This window comes from Mobula hypostoma, chromosome 29, assembly GCF_963921235.1.
Source record: "Mobula hypostoma chromosome 29, sMobHyp1.1, whole genome shotgun sequence".
In the NCBI taxonomy this organism is placed as follows: Eukaryota; Metazoa; Chordata; class Chondrichthyes; order Myliobatiformes; family Myliobatidae; genus Mobula; species Mobula hypostoma.
The window spans coordinates 25234358-25246484 of NC_086125.1; the positions used below are offsets into that span (position 1 = coordinate 25234358).

General features: G+C 46.7%; 1 protein-coding gene across 5 annotated transcripts in view; it reads right to left on the minus strand.

The window, feature by feature from the left end:
• The window catches only part of kank2 (KN motif and ankyrin repeat domains 2), a 151382-nt gene that overhangs the window by 98054 nt on the left and 41201 nt on the right, over positions 1-12127 (minus strand). The window contains exon 1 of one of the 5 annotated variants that reach the window (XM_063035634.1): positions 1198-1665. The exons of the other annotated variants lie outside the window; for them this stretch is intronic. The gene's annotated coding sequence lies outside the window, so the exon portion shown is untranslated. Of the gene's footprint in view, positions 1-1197; positions 1666-12127 lie in introns of those variants that run through there. 5 annotated transcript variants of the gene reach the window in all.

Consider the following 12127-nt stretch of genomic DNA (forward strand, 5'->3'; position numbering starts at 1 on the left):
GAATCTATTTCGGGTTTCATGGACCTCAGTGGAGATAGCTGCAGGTGGCTGGATTTGGATCACAGATCAGTGGTGGGATGGATTTAAATACTCTGGATAACTCCAAATTCTCAGTGGTACTCAGAAGGCCCTGGATGGTGGAACATGTTCAAGGAGCTAAATAATCTACGCCTGTTACTATGGTTACATAACAACGGCACTGGCTTAAAATCAACACATCGTCTGTGATTAAATGACCCACAGAAATTGAGGTATCAATTGCTGTCGAGAAGACATTGAATACACACACTCAGGGTAGAGGGTCCACAAGTACACCCTCTCACACGTACATGTATACACTCACATGCAGTCACACACGCTCTCATGCACACATACCACCGCATGCTGACGAAACAATGTTTAGGTCAAAGCTTGAAGAAAGTGATTAAATCAGCGATGGGATAGACTTTAATAATCAGAATAGTTCCAATTTTTCAAAGATGCTCAGAAGATGTAAAACTCAGAAAATTTGTTTCTAGGATGGGTCAGCAATTCATTCACTCTCTGCAATCATCTGGGCAACACACACGTGTACACAAACACAACAGTCCCAAAGATGCACAACACCACACACTCACAAAATTATACATACACACACATATATATACACACACACACACACACACACAAACACGTGGGCATGCACTCTCCCAAAAACATGCCTATACTTACACATATCTGCACACACTTGCAAAAACATACATGTGCATACACTCCCAAACGCATACACATTAACACACTCCCAAAAACACATACACCCCTAAAAATACACACACAAAACACTCCTCCTGCGCCACAGACAGGAAACAGCATTGACACACTCTGGTGATTATCACTAATTTAAACTTTGACCACTCGTCCCCCACCCCACCCCTTTCAGCGACTGAATGTGACCAAAGACACAGCTGTCAATGGTAGGGAATAGACAGGAGTTTGCTGTCAGTAAAAGGTGTTACAGAAGGACTGAGCCTGGAAGCAATTACAAGTATATCAAGAGTTGTAAGCACAGCGACAAGAACGAAGGAAACGACAGACTAGACAACGTCATAGCAGAGGCATCACTGTGAACGTTTGTCCGGTCTCAGTGGAAAGATGACCTGGGAGACCTCCTGGCAAGGAGTGAATAACTTGGCCAAATCCCAATTTTTGTGCACATACCTGGAACGTGCAATGATGGGGTACGGAGTCCGAAAGGGTGGGAGCTGAGATGGTTCCGCAGGGGATTTGGGACGGAGGCCTGATGGTCACTCACTGAGCGTCACTCAACCGTGGTCATTCACCAGGGTTCATCCAACGCGGCAGGTAACAAGGTGACAGTGATGCTGCACGCAGGGAGCTGGGAAGGCAGCAGAGAGTGGGGCGACCGATGAAGGAATGTGTGCAGAAAGCTCTCTGCTCCTGCTGAAGCTGCTCTCTCTCGAGCTGGGAGGGTTTAAATTCCCTGGCAACAACACCAGTGTGAGATGCCAGACTTCAGTAACCCTTCCATTGACATGGCTCTCCCAACGGGTCATTATTACCATTCAGTGTGTACCGAAGTACAGTGACAAACTTTGTTTTGCTTGGTGTCCGTACAGATCATTTCATCACATCAATGCATTGAGGTAGTACAAGGGAAAACAATCGTCGGACACAGAACAACCTGTTACAGGTACGGAGAAAATCCAGTGCAGGCAGACAATACAGAGCCAGGCCATAAGAAAGATTGCCAGGATGAGTCTAGCTTCCATTTCCCACGCCGTATGAAAAAGTGTTAATGAGCTGGGGCTTTTCTCTTTGGAGCAAAGGGAAATGAGAGGAGACTGGACAGAGATGTACAAGATTATGAGAGGCATAGATAGGGTGGACAGACAGCGTCTTTTTTCCAGGATAATCATGTCTAATAATAGATTAATCTCAGTACAGGAAATTTTGCAGAGGATGTCAGAGGCAGGCTTTTTTAAAGAGAGTAATAAGTGCCTGGAATACACTGCTGGAGGCAGTGGAAGAGGCAGATATATCAGGGACAATTAGGAGACTGACCAGGTTGGCCAGTTCGTCCTCTTTTCCTTCAAGTCCATCAATGTCGTCCGCAAATCGTAGGTTTGTGACGACCCTCCCTCTGATGCTGACTGTGCCCACATGATCTTCGAGGGCAACACTCATGATTCGTTCCAGGAAGACGCTGATGGGGGGGGGGAGAGGAGGCAGCCCTGACGGACTCCTACAGAGGTATGGAACCACTCCCCAATGGTGCCCTGAGCGAGTACTGCACTGGTTGCCTTGGCGTAAAGTTGGTGGACCTGGTCAGCCATCTTGACAGAGCCTCCACAACGTTTGGAATGGAAATAAGTGCTGAGAAAACCATGCTCATGGCAAATGCCAACAGTGCCATCACAACAGACATCTCAGTCCGTGGTCAGAAACTTGAGACAGTGCAGCAATTCAAATACCTGGGGGCAATCATCAGTGACGAAGGATCAAGACCAGAAGTCCTGGCAAGAACAGCACAGACAATGACTGCACTATCCAAACTCAAGACAATATGGAGGGACAGCAACATCACCACGAAGTACAAGATCAGACTCCTGCGTGCGTTGGTATTCTCCATCTTCCTGTACGCATGTGAGACATGGACCCTCACAGCAGAGGAACATACAGCCATTGGAAATGAGATGCTATCGCAACATCTTGGGCATCTCATACTTGGACCACATCACAAACGAGCAGGTCCGCAAGACCATCCAGCACCACATTGGCCCCCATGAAGACCTTCTCACAACGGTGTAGAAAAGAAAGCTGAGATGGTACGGCCACGTAACAAGATCCAGTGACCTTGCAAAGACCGTTCTACAAGGAACTGCGGAGGGGGAAAGAGAGGTAGACAGAGGGAAAGACGGACAGACAACATTAAAGAATGGACAGGGAAAACATCTGCGGTGACCCCGGCTCTGGCACACAACCACGACAGATGGAACAGACTGGTGCAAGGCTTGTCATGACGGCGCCCCGACGACTCCACCGGGAGTTTAGGGCACAAGGCAAGATTGTGGGAAGGAAGTGGAAGCTTTAAAGAATGGAGATTCAAGCAACACACACAAAATGCTGGTGAACGCAGCAGGCCAGGCAGCATCTATAGGGAGAGGTACAGTCGATATTTCGGGCTGAGACCCTTCGTCAGAACTAACTTAAGGAAGAGTTAGTAAGAGATTTGAAAGTGGGAGGGGGAGAGGAAGATCCGAAATGATAGGAGAAGACAGGAGGGGGAGGGATGGAGCCAAGAGCTGGACAGGTGATTGGCAAAAGGGATACAAGGCTGGAGAAGGGAGAGGATCATGGGACGGGAAGCCTAGGGAGAAAGAAAGGGGGAGGGGAGCACCAAAGGAAGATGGAGAGCAGACAAGGAGTTATAATGAGAGGGACAGAGAGAGAAGTGGGGGGGAGAGAGAGGAGAAATAAATAAATAAATAAGGGATGGGGTCAGAAGGGGAGGAGGGGTATTAACGGAAGTTAGAGATGTCAATGTTCATGCCATCAGGTTGGAGGCTACCCAGATGGAATATAAGGTGTTGTTCCTCCAACCTGAGTGTGGCTTCCAATCTGTCTAAGTCCCTCTGTAGCTTCTCCGCTTCCTCAAAACAATTTGCCCCTCTACCTAACTTTGTATCATTCAAAAACTTTGCAACAAAGCCTCAATTCCATCATCCAAGTCATTAACATACAAGGTAAAAAGAAACAGTCGCAACATAAATCCCTGTGGAACACAACAAGTCACTCGCAGCCAACCAGATAAGGCTCCCTTTATTCCCACTCGTTGCCTCCTGTCAATCAGCCACTGCTTTATCCATGCTAATATCTTTCCTGTAATACCATGGGCTCTTAACTTGTGAAGTAACCTCATGTGTGGTACCTTGTCAAAGGCCTCCTGTAAACCCAAGTACCCAACATCCACTGATTCTCCTTCGTCTATCGTATTTGTTATTTCTTCAAAGGATTCCAACAGATTTGTCAGGCAAGATTTTCCAATGAGGAAACCATGCTGACTGTGGCCAATTTTATCATGTGCCTCCAAGTACACCAAAACCACACCCTTAACAATCGACTCCAACATCTTTCCAACCACTGAGGTCAGACTAAATGGCCTATAATTTCCTTTCTTCCGCTTCTCTTTCTTCTTGAAGGGTGGTGTGACATTTGCAATTTTCCAGTCTCCCGGAACCATTCCAGAATCTAGTAATTCTTGAAAGGTCATTACTAATGCCTCCACAAACTCTTCAGCCACTATTTTCAGAACACCGGGTCGTACACCGGCTGGTACACCCTACGTACGACTTATCTACCTTCGGACCTTGCAGTTTCCCCAAGAACCTTCTCCTTAGTAATGGAAACGTCACACACTTCTGACCCCTGACACTCGAATTTCCAGCATACTGTTGGTGTCCTCCATAGTGAAGACTGATGCAAAATACTTATTCAGCTTGTCCACCATTTCTTGTCCCTCATTACTACCTCTCCAGCATCATTTTCCAGCGGTCCAAAATCCACTTTTGCCTTTCTTTTACACTTTATGTATCTGAAGAAACTCCTGGTATCCTCTTTAATATTATTGACTAGCTTACAATTATTAACTATCTCTTCCTTCTTAATGACTTTTTAGTTGCTTTTTGTTGGTTTTTAAAAAGCTTCCAAACGGTCTAACTTCCCACTGATTTTTGCTCTATTATATGCCCTCTGTTGTTTTTATGTTTTTATGTTGGCTTTGACTTCTCGTGTTAGCTACAGTTGTGTTGTCCTGCCTTTAGGATACTTCTTCCTCTTGAGGATGTATATATCCTGTATCTTCCGAAATGCTTCCAGAAATTCCAGCCATTGTTCTTCTGCCATCATCCCTTTCGGTGTTCTTTTTCAATCAATTTTAGCCAGAAAGAAGCCGGAAGAGAACTGAGGGAATTTGGAAAGGCAGGAGGAGCTATGCAAGGTCCCTGGCAAGTAGGATTAAGCTAAATCCCAAGGCGTTCCATGCCTACATCAAGAGCAAGTGGGATGGGGGGGGGGGAACCACACAAGGATGAAGGGGGAAGGGGCAGCAACATTTGCTTGGATGCAGAGGATGTGAGTGAGGTACTTAATGAGTACTTTGCTTCAGTATGAACCAAGGAAAAGGATAAAGAGGGCCAGGAGATCAGTGTTGAGTGTATAAATATGTTAGGGCATTTAGAGGTCAAGGAGGATGAAGTGTTGGGCCTCCTAATGAATATTAAGGTGGACGTCCCCAGGGCCTGATGGGATTTACCAAGGTTATTGAAGGAGGCAAGAGAAGAGACTGCTGGGCCCTTGCCCAGTATCTTCATCTCCTCACTAGCCACAGGTGGGGTCCCAGAGGACTGGTGAGTGGCTCTATTTAGGAAGGGAACAAGGGAAAACCATGGGAACTATAGACCAGTGAGTCTTACGTCAGTTGTAGGAAAATTGCTGGAGAAAGTTCTTAGGGATAGGATATATGAACTTTTGGGAACCCCTGGCCTATTTATGGAGAGTCAGGATGGGTTTGTGCACAGCAGGATGTGCCTTACCAACTTGATTGAGTTTTTTGACGAGGTGACAAGAGAGATTGATGAGGGTAGGGCAGTGGATGTTGTCTACGTGGATTAATAAAGTGTTTGACAAAGTCCCTCATGGGAGGCTAATCCAGAAAATTAAGATGTGTGGGGCCCGTGGCAAATTAGCTGCTTGGATTCAGAACTGACTTGCGCATGGGAGACAGGGTAGTGGTTGAAGAGACTTATTTGAGCTGGAGGTTTGTAATTACTGGAGTTCCCCAGGGATCTGTGTGGGATCTCCGCTGTTGGTGATGTACATAAATGACCTGGATGGAAATGTAGATGGGTGGATCAGTAAATTTGTGAATGATACCATTGTTGGTGCAGTTGTGGATAGTCCAGAAGACTGGCAAAGAATACAGCACGATACAGAGCTGTTGCAGATTTGGGCTGTGAAATGGCAGATAGAGATTAACACAGATAAATGTGAGGTGTTGCATCTTGATAGGGCAAGTGCAAGGGTACAGTACACTGTTAAGGCAAGATCCTTAACAATGTTACCGGGTAGAGAGATACTGGGTTCCAAGTTCATAGCTCCTTGAACTTGCTTTTATGGAATGCTTGCTTTTGTTAGTAGAGGCACTGAGTTCAAAAGTGAGGTGGTTATCATAAAACTGGCCACATGTGTGGGCTTGTGGCCAAGTGGTTAAGGCATTGGTCTAGCGACCTGAAGGTCGTGAGCTCAAGCCCCAGCCGAGGCAACGTGTTGTGTCCTTGAGCAAGGCACTTAACCACACATTGCTCTGCGACGACACTGGTGCCAAGCTGTATGGGTCCTAATGCCCTTCCCTTGGACAACATAGGTAGCGTGGAGAGGGGAGACTTGCAGCATGGGCAACTGCCGGTCTTCCATAGAACCTTGCCCAGGCCTGCGCCCTGGAGAGTGAAGACTTTCCAGGTGCAGATCCATGGTCTCTCACGACTAACGGATGCCTAAAGGTTAGACCACATCTGGAGTACTGTGTACAGTTGTGTACACTATAGAAAGAATATTAAGGCTTTGGAAAGGGTACAGAAGAGGTTTACATGGATGCTGCCTGGTTCACTGGCCATGTGCTATCATGAGAAGCTGGATAAAGTAGGGTTGTTTTCTCTGGAGAGCCGGAGGCTGATCGGAGGTCTGATAGAGGTTTACAAGATTATGAGAGGCATTGATAGAGTGAACTGAGAGTATGTGTTTCCCAGGGTTGAAATGTCTAATACCAGAGAGCATGCATTGAAGATGAGAAGGGATAGATTCAAGGGGGTTGTGAGGGGTAATTTTTTTTCCCTCTGAGAGTCATGGATGGAATATGCTCCCTGGGATGGCAGTAAAGGCAAATACATTAGAGGCTTTTAAGAGATGTTTGGATAGGCACATGGATATAAGGAAGATTGGCATGGTATAAGCAAGAGGGATCAGCATTTGGGTGTATTTCTTTTTTCCTTTTTCAATCTTTTTATTAGTATCATAATGATAAAGATTAACATAACATAGAAATCATACAGAGTTATTGGGATTACATTGTTGTAATTGTCATATATAAATATAAAACCAATTAATACATGGATATTAAACCTCCCAATCTTACAGGATACAAATATAGACAAATTAACATCAAAAAAGAAAAAAAGATATACTCCAAAAAAAAACTAATCTAACAAGGTAGACCAGCTAAACTACAGGAAAAAAAAAAGACATGGGCTGTTATGAAACATAAAAAAACCCATTAGTGTCGTTGACTCCGCTCCCCTCAACATATACTAAAAAGAAATAGAGTAGGTTTGGAAAAGGTCAAATTACATCATATGAAAATATTGAATAAATGGCCTCCAAGTCTCTTCAAATTTAATAGAGGGATCATAAATAACACTTCTAATTTTTTCTAAATTTAAACACAACATAGTTCGAGAGAACTAATGAAATGTGGTGGGAGGATTGATCTCTTTCCAATTCAGCAAAATGGATCTTCTGGCCATTAGTGTAAGAAATGCAATCGTCCGACAAGCTGAAGATGTTAAAAGATTTGGTTCTATCACTGGTAAACCAAAAATTGCAGTAATAGAGTGGGGTTGTAAATCAATACTCAAAACAGTTGAAATAATATCAAAGATATCTTTCCAGTATTTTTTTAAAAGAGGACATGACCAAAACATATGAGTTACAGAAGATATCTCGGAGTGACATCTATCACATATAGGATTTATATGAGATTAATAACGAGCTAATTTATCCGTAGACATAAGAACCCTATGCACTACTTTAAACTGTATCAACAAATGTTTAGCACATATAGAGGATGAATTAACTAATTGAAAAATTTTTTCCCAGTTTTCAATAGGTAAAGTAATCTTAAGTTCCCTTTCCCAATCGATCTTAACTTTATTAGATACGTCTGGACGTAATTTCATAATTATATTATAAATGTTTGCTATTACACCTTTCTGAAAAGGATTTAAACCTAAATTTTTTCCCCAAAATATCCAATGAACATAAATTCGGGAAGGTAGGAAGAACAGTATTTTAAAAATTTCTAATCTGTAAATATCTAAAGAAATGGGATCTAGGCAAATTGTATTTGTTAGATAATTGTTCAAAAGACATGAAACAATTATCCAAAAATAGATCACAAAATCTTAATATACCTTTAGTTTTCCCAGCCAAACAGGCTTGATCCATGATAGAGGGTTAAAAAAACAAATTAGATATAATAGGACTTGCTAGAATAAATTGATTCAACCCAAAAAAATGTTGAAATTGTAACCATATTCGTAAAGTATATTTTACTGTTGGGTTAACTATTTGCTTATGCAATTTAGCAAGAGAAAAGGGAAGTGAGGTCCCTAAAATAGAACCCAGTGAAAACCCTTGTAAAGATTTACATTCAAGATTTACCCGATGTGGACTTGAAGTTATTTTAAATATCGAACATTTGTTAGTATTTGATTTGATGTTTAGCTGAGTCAGCACAACATTATGGGCCGAATGCCCGTTCCTGTGCTATATTGTTCTGTGTTACTCCTTTCACATGCCTCTGTAACTCCCTTTACTCCTCTGATACATCCGACTTTAGCCCCTTTCAAATTTCAGTGTGAATTTGATCATACTGTGATCACTCGGTTCTTTTTCCTTGAGCTCTCTAATCAACGCTGGATCATGGCACAACACCCAGCCCAGAATAGCTGATCCCCTAGTGGCATCAACCACAAGCTGCTGTGAAAAGACATTTCGTCGGTATTGAAGAAATAACCCTCCTTGAGATCCACCCCTCACTGTAATACTCATAAACCCCAAACCCCTCGCTGTAACACTAACACAACCCCCACACTTCACTGTAACACTGACACCCACACCCCTCACTGTAACACTGACACACCCCACACCCCCACTGTAACACTGACACACCCCTCACCCCTCACTGTAACACTGACACACCCCACACCCCCACTGTAACACTGACACACCCCACCCCTCACTGTAATACTGACACCCACACCCCTCACTGTAACACTGACACACCCCACACCCCCACTGTAACACTGACACACCCCACACCCCTCACTGTAACACTGACACCCACACCCCTCACTATAACACTGACACCCACAACCCTCACTGTAACACTGACACACCCCACACCCCCACTGTAACACTGACACACCCCACACCCCCACTGTAACACTGACACAACCCACACCCCTCACTGTAACACTGACACACCCCACACCCCCACTGTAACACTGACACAACCCACACCCCTCACTATAACACTGACACACCCCACACCGCCACTGTAACACTGACACACCCCACACACCCACTGTAACACTGACACACCCCACACCCCTCACTGTAACACTGACACACCCCACACCGCCACTGTAACACTGACACACCCCACACCCCCACTGTAACACTGACACACCCCACACCCCTCACTGTAACACTGACACAACCCCCACACTTCACTGTAACACTGACACCCAACACCCCTCACTGTAACACTGACACACCCCACACCCCCACTGTAACACTGACACACCCCTCACCCCTCACTATAACACTGACACACCCCACACCGCCACTGTAACACTGACACACCCCACACCCCCACTGTAACACTGACACACCCCACACCCCTCACTGTAACACTGACACCCACACCCCTCACTATAACACTGACACCCACACCCCTCACTGTAACACTGACACACCCCACACCCCCACTGTAACACTGACACACCCCACACCCCCACTGTAACACTGACACAACCCACACCCCTCACTGTAACACTGACACACCCCACACCCCCACTGTAACACTGACACAACCCACACCCCTCACTATAACACTGACACACCCCACACCGCCACTGTAACACTGACACACCCCACACCCCCACTGTAACACTGACACACCCCACACCCCTCACTGTAACACTGACACACCCCACACCCCTCACTATAACACTGACACACCCCACACCGCCACTGTAACACTGACACACCCCACACCCCCACTGTAACACTGACACACCCCACACCCCTCACTGTAACACTGACACAACCCCCACACTTCACTGTAACACTGACACCCAACACCCCTCACTGTAACACTGACACACCCCACACCCCCACTGTAACACTGACACACCCCTCACCCCTCACTATAACACTGACACACCCCACACCGCCACTGTAACACTGACACACCCCACACCCCCACTGTAACACTGACACACCCCACACCCCTCACTGTAACACTGACACCCAACACCCCTCACTGTAACACTGACACAACCCCCACACTTTACTGTAACACTGACACACCCCTCACCCCCACTGTAACACTGACACACCCCACACCGCCACTGTAACACTGACACAACCCACACCCCTCACTGTAACACTGACACACCCCACACCCCTCACTGTAACACTGACACCCCCCACACCCCTCACTATAACACTAACACACCCCACACCCCTCACTGTAACACTGACACCCAACACCCCTCACTGTAACACTGACACCCCCCCACACCCCTCACTGTAACACTGACACCCACACCTCTCACTGTAACACTGACACCCAACACCCCTCACTGTAACACTGACACCCCCCCACACCCCTCACTATAACACTAACACACCCCACACCCCTCACTGTAACACTGACACCCAACACCCCTCACTGTAACACTGACACCCCCCACACCCCTCACTGTAACACTGACACCCACACCCCTCACTGTAACACTGACACACCCCACACCCCTCACTGTAACACTGACACAACCCCCACACTTCACTGTAACACTGACACCCAACACCCCTCACTGTAACACTGACACCCACACCCCTCACTATAACACTGACACACCCCACACCCCTCACTGTAACACTGACACCCAACACCCCTCAATGTAACACTGACACCCAACATCCCTCACTGTAACACTGACACACCCCTCACTGTAACACTGACACACACCAACCCCTCACTGTAACACTGACACAACCCACACCCCTCACTGTAACACTGACACCCCCCACACCCCTCACTGTAACACTGACACACCCCAACTCCTCACTGTAACACTGACACACCCCTCACTGTAACACTGACACACACCAACCCCTCACTGTAACACTGATACACCCACATCCCTCACTGTAACACACACACCCCTCACTGTAACACTGACACTCCACACCCCTCACCGTAACACCCTCCGATACACCCCACACCCCTCACTGTAACACCCTCCAATAACCACACACCCCTCACTGTAACACCCTCCGATACACCCCACACCCCTCACTGTAACACCCTCCAATAACCACACACCCCTCACTGTAACACTGACACACAACACCCCTCACTGTAACACTGACACCCCCACACCCCTCACTGTAACACTGACACACGCCACACCCCTCACTGTAACAGCCTCCAATACACCCCACACCCCTCACTGTAACACACTGATACACCCCACACCCCTCACTGTAACACTCTCCGATACATCCCACACCCCTCACCGTAACACTCTCCGATGCACCCCACACCCATCACTGTAACACTCTCCGATACACCCCACACCCCTCACTGTAACACTGACACACCCCACCCCTCTCTGTAACACTGACACACCCCACACCCCTCACTGTAACACTGACACCCCCCCACACCCCTCACCGTAACACTGACACCCCCCCACACCCCTCACCGTAACACTCTCCGATACACCCCACACCCCTCACCGTAACACTCTCCGACACACCCCACACCCCTCACTGTAACACTCTCTGATACACCCCACACCCCTCACCGTAACACCCTCCGATATACCCCACACCCCTCACTGTAACACTCTCTGATACACCCCACACCCCTCACTGTAACACCCTCCGATACACCCCACACCCCTCACTGTAACACTGACACCCCCCACACCCCTCACTGTAGCACTGATACACCCCACACCCCTCACTGTAACACTCTCCGATACACCCCACACCCCTC